The sequence below is a fragment of the Lycorma delicatula genome, chromosome 5 (genome assembly GCF_047948215.1).
Source record: "Lycorma delicatula isolate Av1 chromosome 5, ASM4794821v1, whole genome shotgun sequence".
In the NCBI taxonomy this organism is placed as follows: Eukaryota; Metazoa; Arthropoda; class Insecta; order Hemiptera; family Fulgoridae; genus Lycorma; species Lycorma delicatula.
Genome location: NC_134459.1, coordinates 174,189,109 through 174,206,160, shown reverse-complemented (window position 1 = coordinate 174,206,160; position 17,052 = coordinate 174,189,109). Strand labels below are relative to the sequence as shown.

Sequence of the window (17,052 nt, the reverse complement as noted above, 5' to 3'; positions counted from 1 at the left end):
ATGGTTAACGGCAGGGTAGCGATAACGGAACTAACCTTGCTGCATCAAACTTGCACACACATAAACAATTAAACCTCGCATGCGTCATCTACGCAACACGACAGTACTACCAACATAAACAAAAATATAACTAAATTGCGGAAAATAATTGACTTACCCTCGCACATAATGATAGTTTGCGGAACATACATAATTCAATTTTATGTCTTCTAAGAAAGTAACAACGGAAACTTTCTCGATTTACTGTAATTTCGATCGGGATTGAAAATTTAATAACCTAGAGTTTTGTTCGTATCGAAATCGAGTAGTGCAAGAATTCGGAAAAACCAGATACAGTAACGATAATCCGATAATCCAGTAATAAAGAAAACAACTATTTTCCTTGATTTTTTCTAGATTTAGTGAAACATCAAGTGAAGATTACTTGTAAACGTAATGGTGATCCGTCATCCTCCTATCATGACAATTTCCACTACATTTACCAGTCGTTATATGTTCTTCAAGAAAATTAATCGCACTCACATTCACCAATCACATTCTTGATATATTGGACTTTCGATAAAAGTTATTCACAAGGCTACAAAAATAATAAAGTTTCGATGATATCGAATTAGATTTTAACAGTCGATTTTAATAATGTAGGTGGTTTAAACGTTTCGTTCGCGTTATGTAAATGTTTTTGACAATATTTTTTTTATTCAGACGCAGCACGTTTTCATCTTTCTAGATGCGTTAACAGTCAAATCAATTGAGTATGCGGTTGTAAATATCCTCACATTTATCGTACAAAATCATGTAAATCTCAAAAAGTTGTGTTCGGTGAATAATTTCGTGATGAAAATTGATCGGCTGATTTTTTATTAGAATTTCTGATTGACTGCAGAACGTTACTCAGAAATTGCATGAAAATTACTCAGAAATTTTTTTTAATTATTAGAAGTTAAACTACCGTTTAAAACAAGACGGTGCTAGATATCGCACTGCCGACTACAGAGTTTTACCTAAATTTTTCGATAATCGTGTAATTTTTATTCACGGGAGCCATTTAAAAAGTACTGTTTTTAAGAATGATCAGCAAATATCTGATGAATAGAAAGAAATTATCGAAGACAGCACCTGTAACATCGATGCAGGAACTCTAGAGAATGTTACACTGAAGATGAATTGAAGATACAAGGTGGAAAGTTTGACACTTACTGTTACATGTAAGCGAGAAGAATTGTTAAATATAATTTGCTTAATTTGCAGTACCATTAATTAGATTACTGTCGTCATCAAATAAAAATAGATTTTTTTACATGTGGAATACATAAATTTATAAAGATTTTATAATTTAAAAAATTCTCAACACATAAATAATTGTAAAAAATAAATAACCGTAATAATGACACATTTTATCAGTACGGGATTTGACCCTTAACCGAATTAATGAACAATTTGTTAACTGTAATATAGGACTAATTTATTTGAAGTAAAATAAATTAAACGATAAAAAAGTAATATTTTGAAACATCTTTATTTTAACGGATGTTATTATCCACATATTATCGATGTTATTATCTAAATACGTATATTCATTTTAAAAATTTATTGTGATTTATATAAATCAAAATATTATTTGAAATAAATTGTATTTTTAGTTATAAGTTGTTAAAATATTAACGCCTAACATACCTTTTACTTTGTCATTAAAGACGTAGAAATAATTTACTATTTTAAACGGTTTAACACTGGCTTTTTCAATGAACTAAATATACGGCTGTACCTCAGCATTCTTGGTCCACTGAAATGCAGGTGAAATTCGGTTTTAGAAATAAAACTTTTACTCTGTTCAGCGAACATCATTATTCTCAGGGAAAGTAATCGTTGATTTTGTACCTCAAATTCTTTAAAACATCATATCCGTAAGAAAAATTGGAGTATAGAGTTCAAAGAAACAAATTAATGTGCCCCTTTCTTCTGAAACAACGTACAACTTCTTCAATTTGGCCAGGGGAAAATATATATATATATATATATATTTTTTAACGGAGCTTATTATATTCAAGTTTTGATTATTTGAATCATTTAGAATAACACTTTTTATTAAAATAATTTCAGTTTTCAACTAATAATATCTACTCTTTCCATAAAATTTTATTTACCAACAATATATCTGTAAACTTCTTTGTTTATAAGTATTAAGATTTCATCGTTATTTTAATTATTAATTCAAATTACTACGTACGACTGAATAATTTATTTAGACAATTATTTAGCTAAAATCTTGAAGATAATGTGAATAAATACAGAAATTTTATAGTGTGAAAAATACAAAACTTGACAAAAATACAGAGTAAAATCGGAATTAAAAATTACATAATTAATCGATATAATAACATCAAAAACGATTCAATATTTTAAGTACACTCAGGCTATTAACTAATTGACCGCTATTATTATTTGAATTAACATCATTTTAGTTTCAGTAGATAAAAATTCCATTTTCCTCAATTAATATACTTGTGTAAAATTGAAGTATTTTCATAAATAATTTATACTGTTTTAACTTCATTATCTATATATAAGTAAATGAATGGTGAAAGAAAGTACAAAGGGAAAAGAAGGAAAGTTAAAGAAAGAGGGTGAGAACTCTTTATTGCTGTAAAATCAGCAAAGAAAACTACTGTCATCTAAAGTTAGCTAATATTATATGTAGCCCTTAATAGTCGAACAGAACAATACGAAAACCCAGCGAGACAAACGGGACATTAATTTATACGTGTGTAATTAGAACGGTTTCAAATGAGCGATTACAATAATTACACTTCCTTTTAATGAAAATTCGTCTTATAACTTCCGTAATATAAAAAGTATATGAAGCCGAGTATTGAAATAACAATCTATTTTACATTTTGGTGATAAGAATTCTGTTCATTTAACACTGGAAAAATTATTTACGCTGTAAATACTAAAATCTGGATAAAATATAAGCGATTAATTTAACATCAGATATGTAAAGGAAGGGTTTACATACTCCGATCACCGCGGAGAAACGGCAGTATCTCGGCCTTTCATCCGGAGGTCCCGAGTTCGAATCCCGGTCAAGGCAAAACATTTTCATACGCTATAAATTTCTATTTTCATATTTTTACACACTAGCTTCTGTCTGGAACTTAGAGGGCAAGGGAAAATTGGCCACTTACAAGCGGCTAGTCAATGTGGCGAGAACCGCATTATCAGACCGTGTGGGAGTTCCTTGATTCGGCTGCTTTGTTCAACCGACGTAGTTTTCCTAAGGGAAAAGACTCATACCGCGCTTCTGTAAGAAGCAAACCGAGAAATATGGGTGGCTAGAAGCCAGATTAAGTCTTTAAGCGCAGGTACTTGCTGGCATTCAGCGGGCTAGGCGTAGGAGGGAATTGCTGTTTTTGACGAGATACATTAATTATTGATAATCATACGTGTGTTAGTAGTTAACGGGGTGCGCCTACCCATTTTAGTGATATATGAAAACTGGTCGGTGGGACACGCAAGCGAGTGGTGTATGGTACCAAGCTTATTCCGCTCACGCTTTTAGGTTAGCTTTAGGAGCTAGTTAGGACACGAGTTGCTAAATTTTTTCGTGGCTCAGTAGCCGTTTGTGACACAGACATTCTGTCTTATGCTTTATGGCGACCGAATGGGGTGGTAGCGGGAGAAGTGTCAAGCAAATCAACACAAGTTTCTGTGGTGAATTAATTCATCAATAAAAAAAAAAATATGTTTACACTATTAAATATACTAATTTAGCAAAATGCACCTCACCTTAAAACGATCTATTTTTCAGCAGAAGAAACCCACACTCCTAAGCACTTACGGAAGAGCAACTCAAAAACTTTAAATGAAAAGGTTAGAGTTGTTACGACCCTTTACCGTTGTAAAACCATTGAAAAAAAAAATCTGATTTAGAAATCTACAGACTACGATAATTTAACAAAACGTGGCTATTTGAATATTTATCACGATTAATTTCATAAATACATCCCAAGTAGTTATCTCATACCGAAAACAATATCGTTTCGAGGTAGAAACTTTGATAATTTTTTTTTTATGATTCACTGTCGAGAGGTTATTCAAAAAGTATTTTAGAACGCGTTTGAAACTACGCGTCAACAAATAATTAAATGGCCTTCATTCTGGTTACGGTTTTCGCAGTCAAAAGATTTTTATATCAACATTTTTAATTTTTAATGTCCTTTAAAATGATATACCAGAACCCTACTCTTCTCATTTAAAAGCTTTTAGTAGCTATCTCTTAGGGGCTTACATCGAAAAATATACTTTTTTAAAATAGTGAATTTGCTAAATTTTATTTTTCTATGTTTAAATGCTGAAAAATTACTTCAGGGTAACACTATTTTGTTACCACTGAATGTAATGAATTACCTTTTTGTTTTTAAATTGTAGTATTATATGTAAATAGAGCGAGTTGAAAGACTGCTCAAAAAAATTACTGAATAAAATAAGACAAGTATAAAATCCTTTAGGTTAAAGCTTCTTATATAAGCACTGTAATTAATGGAAAATATCCCTTTTTTTTAGTTGTTCCCTACTTACTAACATAAACAAAGAAGAAATAAGAAAAATTGTCAATTTTGTGTTTCCAGAAGGAAAAAAAAGTATCAGACTCTAATCTGAGGGTAATATTAAAATATTTTACGTAGGCTACAGAAAAAAATAATGCATACGAGTATTTGATATATACTGAAAAATATATTGTGTTATATTAAATAACATAAACCTTAGCGGTATTAATGTTCCAGTTCACCCTTCGATGGAGATGTGGCTGGACAGTTTTAGCAATTCAGTCATATACCTTCAAGCGCCCCATAGTTCTATCCATACATTATATTATTTTATTGCACTTGACTGCAATTTATTTTTAAATTTAATATACGCTGATAAATGCCTCTCTAATGAATTTTTCTGAGCTTTATATCGTGCTCTAACCTACAGTTGTCAAATCTTTATCTGTAATTCCATGCGATCAAGGCTTTCAACTTCCTGGTAACTTATTAAAATCGCTTTTATAGATTGTACGAGGGATATCTTTAAAGTAAAGACCGCTGGGAAATATCTCTCCTTAAGGTTGGCGAACCTGTGTCGTTCATGGTCACGCTAGTAATGTACGCACTGCATTGTTGTCTGGAAGTTGTCGCGTTGCAATATCTTTGATTACGTGTAAGTTATTACGTGAAAAGAAAACAATAAAAAGATGATGAGTTCCGTAATTTGATTGTTAACGGCGATGAAACACGGATTTAGTATTACACGCCAGAGAGAAAACAATCAAGGAAATGGCATCATCCTCAATCACCAACCAGACCAAGAAAGATCAAGCCACAGCCAATCGGACGAAAACTGATGATCACAGTATTTTAGGATCGGTTTGGCATCCTGCTGATCGATTTCATGCCACGTGGACGACTATAAATGAAAAAGCCTACTGTGAAACTCTACCAAGTTACGGCGCGCCATTCAAGATCGGCGATGTGGGCAGCTGACCGACGGCGACGTCCTCTTGCACGATAATGGGCGTCCACATGTTGCGGATTCGACACGTGATTTACTGAGAACATATGGGCGGGAAATTTACGATCACTCATCATATAGTCCGGTCAAAGCTCCTTTTGACCGCTATTTTTTGGGGAAATTGAGAGAGTTTCCGAGTGGTAAGCGATTCGCAGGTGACGATAAATTTAAAAATGCTGTTAATCAGTGGCTAAATGGACTGGTGGCAGAAGAATACGACGAAGGTATATTGAAACCCGTGTATCGCTACCGTAAATGCCTTAATTTATGTGGCGATTATATAGAGAAGTAGTATAAGGTATGTAGTTTAACAGAAATAAAAAAAATATTTATAAAGCTTTCAGAATAATTTTTTTTTAAAATGAAACGGTCGTTACTTTATAGATAACCTCTCATAGATTGTTTTATCCCGTATATTGCTCGTCGAGTCGAAGTCTCACGATACTTTTCCACAAAGATTTCAAAAACTCCGTCACTACTTTTATTTGTCTTCCGTTAAAAATAAAAGAAATACTCGCCGTTATTTTATTATTCATTGTAGTTTTCAATTCTATTGTTGCAATGAACACAACCACGCTGAACTTACAATTAAGGTTAGAAACGTAGGCAGGAAAGCAGAAAAGAAATGTTCCCGAGTATTACACAAGAAACTACTGTACTATCTTATTAATACTTAACATACAATAAATAATTTACTGTATTTTTTCATCGGTAACTGATTTATGGAATATTCTGTATCTAAGTGTTCTACACAAAATTACTCTTCTCTCATCCTGAGGTAAAGACATCTTTATCTTCCATCAATCCCGGGGGATTGATGGAAGGATGGATACTCACTATCTGTTAAAGATCTGACTGAGGTATTCCTTTGAGCGGGTTATTTGTCTCGTTTCCCGGTTTCTCTATGAGAACATCGTCCCCTTCCGACTATTATCTCCTTTCCCTTTTTCATACCCAAAATCCTTTCCTTCCAGTCATTTTTTGATAGAAGTTCATTTGATTTTCTTAAGGGAGTGGGGAATATATTCCCCATAAATTGGGGAAGATATCTGTATAGTTTGAAAGGGGAATAACTTTATCGATTTAAGGGGCTCTATATTGTGAGCTTTCTAATCATTCACATAATACAATCCAATAAAATAAAATGCTTCTCGTGGATTTATTTCAATAGATACTAATTTTAGTATATGCGATGCAAACTTAATATTTTTAAACGATTGCTCAAGAATAAATAGAATTATTTTACTATAAAGAATAGCAATAAATGAGATATGCCCGATATATCATGTTAACAATACAGGAACCTCTGTTTACGAGCTTAATATATTAAGTCCGCGAATCGTGTAACTTCGATTTAAGTTATCATATCAATAGATTGATAAATTTACAATTTAAAAGAAAAAAGGTTTTGTAAAGTTTCCAGTTAAGAATCATCAACAAAATTTGACGGACTGAAAAAACGTCTAAATAAGTTTTCTGATTTGGTATGATCTTATACAACTCGGTTACGAAGTGGATGTAGTTGTTGCTATGGCAACATATGCTAGTAGCCGATAAGGTGAGCTGGAAATACGTGTATCCTTTAGTAACCTTACAGATTAAGTTTATTAATTTCTAACCCTTAAATTAATAACGAAAATTTCTTTTGAATAACGAAACTCTTTTCTAAATATTTTAATTCAAACACTAAATAAAACTCTGAATTTTCTGTATCCCGTTCAACTTGACTTACCTCTGCTCAAAATAATACGTGCTCAAAATAATTTCCAATATCACTTTCGAAATTATGAATTACTTTGCAGTAGTTTTTTTATATTTTATGTTTAATATTTCATATCTTTATATTTAAAAAAATAATGTAGACTTTAATCACATATATCTTTTATTTCATAATTTATTGTTATATTTGCAATTTATCTTAAAATGATGTAATCTATTTAATGTATGCAACGGTGTTAATAAAAGCTTTAAATCTATTTACTATTAAAAATAAATTTCTTTTATTTATTTGTCATACACTAAGTTTATATAATTTTTATAAAGAAAAAACTCAAAATAAACCTTCTTTACAGAAATACGGAATAAATCAACAAACAAGAAACACAATCTGACGTGAATTCATGGAAGAAATCTAAGAACCGTTCCTGATAAGTACACGTGTTTGCCAAGGAGATGACCTCTCACCGATTCTAGTCAATTGTATATTGCAAAAAACATTATCAGAGAACGCAAAAAAGAAACTAAAAGTTAATACAATACTTTAAATTCACTATTTTAACATCACATAACTTAATAGATAGTCATAGATAAACAGAAAAATGGAAAAATTCGTTCTACCTCATAGCGAAAATTCGACCCGCCCATAAAAATGGTCCTATTTAAGGTTCTACAAAAGACAAAAAGTAAGTTTAATAACATAAAAATTAATAAAATTCGCTTAGGATACAAAAAAAAAAATTAGAAACAAAATGTTTAGTTTTCACAAATGATTTAGCCTTCCAAGCAGAAGATCTATAATTAACACAAAATCAAACAAACCTTAAATAAAGACGTTATTACAAATTTCCAAAATATTACAAATATATTTCCATATTATATTTACAAATTTCCATCGAAAAAACAAAATATACGACTTAACTTTTAAAACGCACAACAAAACATATAAATAGGAGAAGTAGAAAAAACTCAATTCGTTTACATACGTCGATGAAATAAGAGAGCAAAATGGATTAGAAAAAAAAGCTTTAGAAGAAAGATAATTAAACTAAATAAAGCATCTTCATAGAAAAAAAAAAATTGTAACAAAAAATTCTTATCTAGAGATGCAAAATTAAAACATTATAAAAGAGTATTAAAATCATAAGATTTATCTGCCTTTGAATGTTTATTTCACCATAATAAAGATTTAATAGAAAAATATGTATAACAACAGGGACTCCGAAGGTTGTAATGTCTCCATGTGCTCGATTTAGGGGCTACTGTATGACAGTAGGACAGTTTTTTTTTTTTTGGTTTGACTATTTATTTACTGGTTTTTTTTCAATTTATTAATAATATTTTGTTTTTCTAGACTATGAAGTGTTATTTACGTTTTTTTTTTTACGTGTATATTTGAGTATTTTGCTTTTGATGTATATTATGCCTTTTTGATGTCTTTCTGATCTTGGCCTAATTCCCTTTTTCTTGAGGCCTTATTGTAGTATGTAATATTTTGTATCTTCTGCATTCTGCCAGGTTTTGCTGTTCGGCTGCAGATTTTTATTATTTTTCTTTTGTCCGATGTATGTATTTATAGAGTAGTGTTGTTGCACTGATCGTGTAATATGAATGAATGACTCTTTTAGGCGTTTTTTTAATTTTTTATGTTCTTGCTGTTTTTTTTTATAATTTCCCTATGTTTATATAGTTGTGAGACTTTTTTTCATGAGTTTTTCTTCTTCTGTATTTGTATATAGTGTTTTTTTTCTATGTATGTAGTTTGTAGTATATAGTTTCATAATCTGTTTTTTGTATCTTGATGTATCTTGTTTGCTGTTGTTTCGGTGTAACTGATGTGTTTCTGTTGATTTTCCTATTGTGATGCGATTGTACTATGACATATGAGTGTGTGAGTGGGCGTGTAACCACCCCTTCTAGAAGGAATGCTTCGTTAGCGGTTCCAGGAACGGTGGTAGCCAGGGATGGCGGTTTAGTCGGTAGTGCGCAGGTTTACATACGCATATTAATAACATCGTGCGGCACCTGTTAGCGAGCCCGACACTGCTTAGACGTCCGTAAATGGGATTCACCACTTTAACAAAAAAAAAAAAGACTGAAGTCTTGACAGAAATATCTTTTCCAATGGACTTTAAGATTACTGTTAACTATTATTATGAATTACTTATTATGGAGTTCCTTAAGAACTCCTTATAATTTTCATCTTATCAAACAACTTACTTACGGTTCCATTTAAGAAGCCGATTGTACATATACTGGTTGTTGAACAAAAAAAAAAAAATTTACATGTATATGTCTTGAAATACTTTCCCATTTTCGTGAAAAATTTTCTTGTTTACGAGAAAATTTTACAATAAAATTTGAATTTGACGATAATATAGTGAAAAATGTGTATAAAACGATATAAAAAATAGTTCTACATTGTAAGAGCGTAAAATTTTAACCAGAAAAATACGATATTACTTTTTATTAATAAAAGGATAAAAATTTTCAAATTCTATCCGGTCAAAAATTAATTATTAACAAATTTTTAACTTTGTCCGATACAAAAATAACTCATCATTTAGATTACCCTATCAAATTAATCATTAGTTTTGCCGACAAAGCTTGAAGCTGACTAGGCTGAATAATTCTTTCTATACATGAAGACAAAATAAAGACGATATCTCTATTCCAGCATTACTTCGCGTCCAATCCATAGGAATTTAATTAAAAACCCTCCAGCTATATTTAGAAAGGACAGAGGCCTACAATTCGACTTTCCTTCAACTAACACCGTGTAAATTTATTATTAAAAAAAAACTTCTTAGGCTAGCGAAAAAAAAAAGGATTAAAATACATCGAAAAAATATGAAAGTAATAAATTACCAAAAAATAAATTACAAACTATGTATTTTTTTTTTTGGCAAATAAAATAAAAAATATATTTATTTTTAAAGACACTTTTTGAAGTTCTATCACAAAAGATAGTTAACAGTTAAAAAAAGAGGGCAAACACTGCATGACTTTTCCAGCATTACCGATTAAGCTTATAAGCATTAAGATTCCTAAAGTTCGAATGAACAGATTTCTGGTTTTAGAGGATTCCTTAATCCTAGATAAAATTTGATTTAAAGTAATCTCAAACAAAAAAAATTAAATTAAAGAAAATTATTAAAAGATATTGAAAAGTAAAGTATAACTTCTACGAAAGTAATGAAAAAATTTCTTCTATTTTTAGTTCCGCAATAAAATTATAGCTGTCAAAGCTACTTTAATTTTAATAGACCTTTAAATGATGAAGAAAAATACAACAAAGAACTTTTTGTAATAAAAGTTAAAAGAATTAGGGGCAGAAATAAAATAAATACTTTTTAGAGACGGGGAATAAATTTTAAGAGAAACATTTTTCTAAAACTGTTTGTTAAGTTTTCCCTAAATCTAACATCTCTTCCGATAGAGGCTAAAATAAAAAAATAAAGTTTTTCTGCAATTCAGGTCCGGAGTTAATAGTTTAAAAAGATGTAGACATTTTTTGATAGTTATATATATATATATAAAGTATAGAAAAATTTCAAAACATTTTTGTAATATATTTAAACCGGAAGGGAGATAAACTAAAAGAACAGTAAGCATATATATTAAGAAGGTAGGGGTTGAAAATACTTAAATTTTAATTGCCCTTAAAGCGACAAAGAAGAAAAAAGTTTTAATAAAAAAGATTAAAAGAGTTAGAACCAAATAGAATATTATATTTTGCAGAGGCCGGAAATAAATTGTTAAAAAACTTTTCTAAATATATTCTTAAACAGGTTAAGCTTAACTAATTCGCCTACGTAAAGTTTTCTCTAAATCTAACAGCTCCTTCAATAAAACCTAAAATAAGAAAAAGAACGTTTTCAGAAAATACTTTACTCCATATTAGGTCCACAGTCCAAAATAAAAAAATAGAAATTTCTTGGTAGTTCTATATACGAAGTATAAAATTCCTGAAACATATTTAAAACGAGGGAAGATAGACCGAAAAAATAATAAGAAACATATCTTTCAATTTTTAGAGGTCGGGACTGAATTATTGAAAAAAATTATTTTTGGATTATTTATGTAAACAGATTAGGTAATTAAATTAGGTCGCCTTCGATCTAAAAAGCCATCTGTCAAAACAGAAATTGCTGCCACAAAGGAAGAATTCAGCCTGACTGACGCCATCAAGAATGGACCACAAAGCAGAATAACCAAATTCCATTTATTACTCAAAAGCCGCCGGGTTTTGACTTGCCACGTAAGACACGGTCAACGTTAAACAGAATACGAACTCAACATGGTAGGTGCGCCAATTTCCTGTATAAATGGGGTAAAACACCGACGCCCCTTTGCGAGTGTGGTGAAAATCAAATCGATAAACACATTACAGAAGTTTGCCCTAGGACAGATTATGAAGGGAATCCTGTGAGATTTCCTGACGGCGACTCCAGAATCAGTAGCTTATATTAATTTGTTAGATGTTTGTTTGTAATTTTTTACTGCAATTGGTGTTGTCTCTTGAACGCTAAATAAATAAGGTAATTAAATTTGCTTTACTAAAGTTTCTCAAAAATGTTTCTAAGGAAAATCGATATCGGTTTTTTTTGCGATATCTCTCCACCCTCTTAACGATTTTTGAAAAGTAATACGATCAATGCCCCATATACATAAATATTTTGACCAAATTTGAAAAGAACTGGTTCGGTCAATCCTGAGTTTACACACATACGTACGCCCATCTACACACATATTTTTTTTAATTTAGATGAACTAATTGGATCCTGAAACGTAAAGAATTTGCAAAAAAAACCGATACCTCATTTCTGTCATGATCATCATACTTTCCCCTTTACTACGGCTATTCTAGCTATATTCGCCGGAAAGTAATTTTTTTTTTGAACATTTTAACGAAAAGGTTTTTCACCGATAAAATTATGTTTATATTCGTGTTATGGCGATTTATTTACTTTTGCAGTACGTGATTAAACTGACTAACGGGAATCAAGATCTACGTATACATTAAGTTATATCTTAGAAAAAAATACAAGAATACCAACTAATTACAATAATTCAGAGTTGAAACAATGTACAACAAGACCGATCAGATTTTAAAATTTCCCCCGTTTTTATTCATTAATATTGTAGAATTCACTTTTTTCAAATTGTTTTGAAAATAAGATTACAAATCTTAAGCAAAAAAGGGCAAAAAAAATTTTCCGGCTTCGGCCTGAACACGATTTTTTTATTATAAATGCGCCGAAGGATTTTTAAATCAAACCTTATGATTATAACTTGAAAGCGTTAAATGATTTACAAAAAATACAAAACGGAAAGCTATTAAAAAAAATCGATTTCCACATAGTTTGTTTTTTAATTCTCCATATTCCGATGCTTTGATATGGAAATATGAAATTTAGATTTTTAGCGTACAAAAAATGCCATGCCTAACAGGGATTCGATATCGGAAACCTCCGCTATTATTTTTGACGGGAAAGTAAAAACCAGTTATTAAAGAAAACTCTAGTAAGATTTTTCCGAATAAAAATTCTTATCATTAATACTGTTCTTAATTATTAATTCATTTTTAACAAAGTTATTATCCTCGAATTCTACTTGACACATTTAAATTATATATTACATGTTTTTATAACTTAATCGAATATTAGTGTTTGATTCAATGCAATAATTGTTATTTATAGAATTTAAATGTGTGTGTAGTATATCTCAGTATATAGTGTTAATTATATTTAATATGTACCATTATAAAACAATTAGTTGACTAATGTCGATGTCGTTTATTAATAATAATAATAATGTCAATTATTTTTACGTTTTACAGTTCCCTCATGTCACGTGACCATCAACTGTTGGCCGATCAAATCGGTACTCGCATAACAATATGCTTGTTTTCCTGTTTAGCCTCCGGGAATTACCATTCAGGTATTACTTCAGAGGATAAATTAGGATGATATGTATGAGTGTAAATGAAGTGTACTCTTGTACAGTCTCAGTACGACCATTCCTGAGATGTGTGGTTAATTGAAACTCAACCACCAAAGAACACCGGTGTCCACGATCTAGAATTCAAATCCGTGTAAAAATAACTGGCTTTACTAGGAATTGAACGCTGGAACTTTTGACTTCCAAATCGGCTGATTTGGGAAGACGCGTTCACCATTAGACCAATTCGGTGGGTCGCATTACAGTATGCTATTCGTAATTTAGTTTAAGTCGGTTCCTTTTCGGTATCTGTAACAATTAAAAAGTTATACGCATTTCTAATTCGAAATTTTTTTTTTTAAATCTACAGATGGTACAAACGAGTTAGTTTGGTATTAATAAACCTCTATTCGGATCCTACATACGGTAAGTTAAAATAAATTATTTATGTAATATTTAGGCGGTTTTATGAATTATTTTTTTATTTTTTTAATTATAAAAAGTTAGTTTTTCCGCCGTTTTGGATTCCTACACTTCATGTACAAAATAGGTATTTTATATTTTATGCGTTTCAGTAAACCTTACGTTAATGCGTTGATACCGACTTGCTAGCTTACACCTTTATCGGGTAACGGTTACAAAATTTTAATTTTGGCGGCCATTTTGAGATGAACCCGTCAATGGACCGTCAATCACCGTCAATCGCGGACATTCGTGTATTTTAGAAACCATCTAATGATACTTAATCCGAAGCCCAAATCAAAATCCGAGACAATTATCCGCACACATACGTATTGAATTCAATAACAAACTTTTCGATCTTGAACAAAGCGTATTATTTTAAACTAGCATACTATTACCAAACGTAAGCAGCCTACATCTAAGTACTAACATATTTTTATACTAGCAATAGCTTAATACTAGCTGTTGGGCGTGCCTACGCAGCTAGGGCCTGCAGGCGAGTTGCCATGGCATATCCAAAATTGATAACGTGTAAAATTATTTTTTTTTTTATGATGAAAATTGAAATAATGAAAGTTAAATTACACATTTAACTATAGAAATTGATACTAACGAATCCAAAGAACCTTATCCAAGGTTAACCTTAACCAAGGACCTTATCCAAAGAATCGTAGGAACTTTAAAAAATTCATATTTTATTTAATAAATAAGTTATAGCAATATTTTGTTGTTTCGAAAAAGGCACCCCATTTCCAACCCCATAGTCCGATTTTGGCCGTTAACGAACTCGACCGAGATTTTTGGTCCAGTTTTTTTTGGGATCAATTTGAAGGTGATTGGCTCATAATTACGGCAGTTATCGTGTCCACAAGAAAGTGAAATATATATATAGAAATGTATAAATAAACCTTTGAGCTGACAGTGGTTTTGGGGTCTGGGGGATATGAAACGCGAAGATATGTCGAAATTTTCCGGAAGTCGAATCATGGTACCCATTACAATAGATAGCTTTCTTATGAAACCTATCTAAAAAATGTTTAAAACAGCAAGATTAAATTAAACGCCCTGAAGTGTAAAAGATTATTTTAAGACGAATTCTCAGAATGGATTTGACGACAAGCTTTGATGGTGATATATAAGAATATATGAAAGTCATAGATTCAAATTAAAGAGTGATGAACATCACTCGTCATGCATATGAAAATATTGGCAAAAACAAATTTTTAATTTGAACCTATGACTTTCACATAATCTTTTATATCACCATCAAAGCTCGTTGTCAAATCCATTCCAACATACCGTCCTAAAATTATTTTTTACCTTTTAGTGCGTTTCATTTAAGAGTGGTATTTTAACTTTTTTTTATTTTCTATATTTCAGTGCATTAATATAGGAGTGGTTTTAAAGAGTTTTTTAAAAATATTTTTTATTTTCTACTATTTAGTCTTCATTTATAAGCTGCGCTAGCATTTACAGCTGCGCTAGCGCACAGGTTTGAGCGTATTTAGCTAAAGATAGGATCAATACGTTTTAGGGTGGATGAGTGCAATCTAAACATAGGAATAAACGATTTAATTTCTGGATGCAAGTTTTGGTCGATCAAGAGTGTACCCGTTGCGATAAACATTAGCGCTCGACCTGACGATACAAAAGCCGTTTGAATCGTGAAAATCGTATGAGCGATTGCCGAGATATTTCGGTGGCACCCCTTCCCCAATTTCCGAACGGCGCCCTGGGGGCATTTGAAAATTGTATCATTCATCGGGTACTACTGGGAGCGGATTAAATATCAACAGTGGGGTGGGTAGAAAAAATGTTTCACAGCGCTAGAACCGACCGTTTTCAAGATATTTGCGATTTTCCGTCGAAAATTCGGATCCGGTTAAAAAGTACTAAACATTCCCAAAACTTCTATATATATATATATATATATATATATATATATATACGGTATATCAATACATAATATTTCAAGTATACACCCGACCACCACGAGTCAAGTACTAACGAATCGGGAATTTCCGCTAGTGATCGGTACATTTCGGTGCTAAGCTACGGGGGATGCAGATAGACACAGATACACCTTACTTTTTCCTGTTTAGCCTCCGGTAATTACCGTTTAGATAATTCTTCAGAGGATGATATGTATGAGTGTAGTCTTGTACATTCTCAGTTCGACCATCCCTGAGATGTGTGGTTAATTGAAACCCAACCACCTAAGAGAACACCGGTATCCACGATCTTGTATTCAAATCCATGTAAAAATAACTGGCTTTACTAGGACTTGAACGATGTAACTCTCCGCTTCCAAATCAGCTGTTTTGGGAAGACGCGTTAACCACTAGACCAACCCGATGGGTTAGAGACAGATACAAAAATGCCATTTAGTAACGTAGGATTACCAAGAAATTGGTTGTAATCGCATTATATAAGATTTTAAAGTAAAACGGTTTCGGTTTTAAATATTTCTACTACATCGTCAGAAAACAATATATATATATATATATATATATATATTCATTCATTTATTATTATGCGCGATACTTTTTACAAATACAACATTGTATTCTGCATTGTTGAGGAGATAAGACTTTTAAAAGAGGATATTCATTGAACTGAAATCTACGAGTACGTGACGTAATAAAGAATTTTTATCAGCACGGTACATTTGGCTTTAACCGTAGAATACGTATCTGCTTAGCTTTCAGATGCAGGTCAAAACCATATGTTATTATCATTAATTAAGGTTAAGTGTGTGAACTTTTATGAAATATAAATATATATATATATATATTTTTTTCAAAATTAATAGTTATAAAATCGTTTTCAAATTAGTAGTATTAAAAAAATATATATACATAAATATATATGAACAAATTATTTTATATTAATAAAAAATTAAGGAAATATTTTATTTTATTTTTGGTTTTTACCTTAAGATGTAATCAGTATTTCACCTCACCTGAAAAACATAATAAAGTCAAGTATTAATATTAATAACAATGCAAAAGTAGGTAAAAATATTATACCTCTTTTAGTTTTCTCATTTAATTTATGTTAAGTATTATATTTCTTACGCAAAAAATCATACAAAATAGTATAACAAAAAGTATGTTCTTCTTTCGCAGAACCGTGCCAAAATGTTTTTTCTTGAATTCGGCTGTATTAACGACATACTTTTAAAAAAATTTGGCTACCAGAAAAAAACGGCGTTCACAAGAAAATAAAAACTAAAGTACGTCCTTGTCGATAAAAATTCAAATATTACTATAGAATAATGTGAAATTACTATACATTTTAAGCTAAGGACTAAGGGCGAAAGGGGTTTCCTTACTATCCCTTTACGGAAATTTGTGTAAGACGAAACGCCGTCAGGAA

The 17,052-nt window shown here is 31.0% G+C and overlaps 1 protein-coding gene across 2 annotated transcripts in view; it reads right to left on the bottom strand.

The window, feature by feature from the left end:
* pxb (putative Hedgehog signaling attenuator pxb) overlaps window positions 1-17,052 on the bottom strand; it is a 295,964-nt gene that overhangs the window by 215,442 nt on the left and 63,470 nt on the right. The window contains exon 3 of one of the 2 annotated variants that reach the window (XM_075367538.1): window positions 16,608-16,636. The exons of the other annotated variant lie outside the window; for it this stretch is intronic. The gene's annotated coding sequence lies outside the window, so the exon portion shown is untranslated. The remainder of the gene's footprint in view (window positions 1-16,607; window positions 16,637-17,052) is intronic. 2 annotated transcript variants of the gene reach the window in all.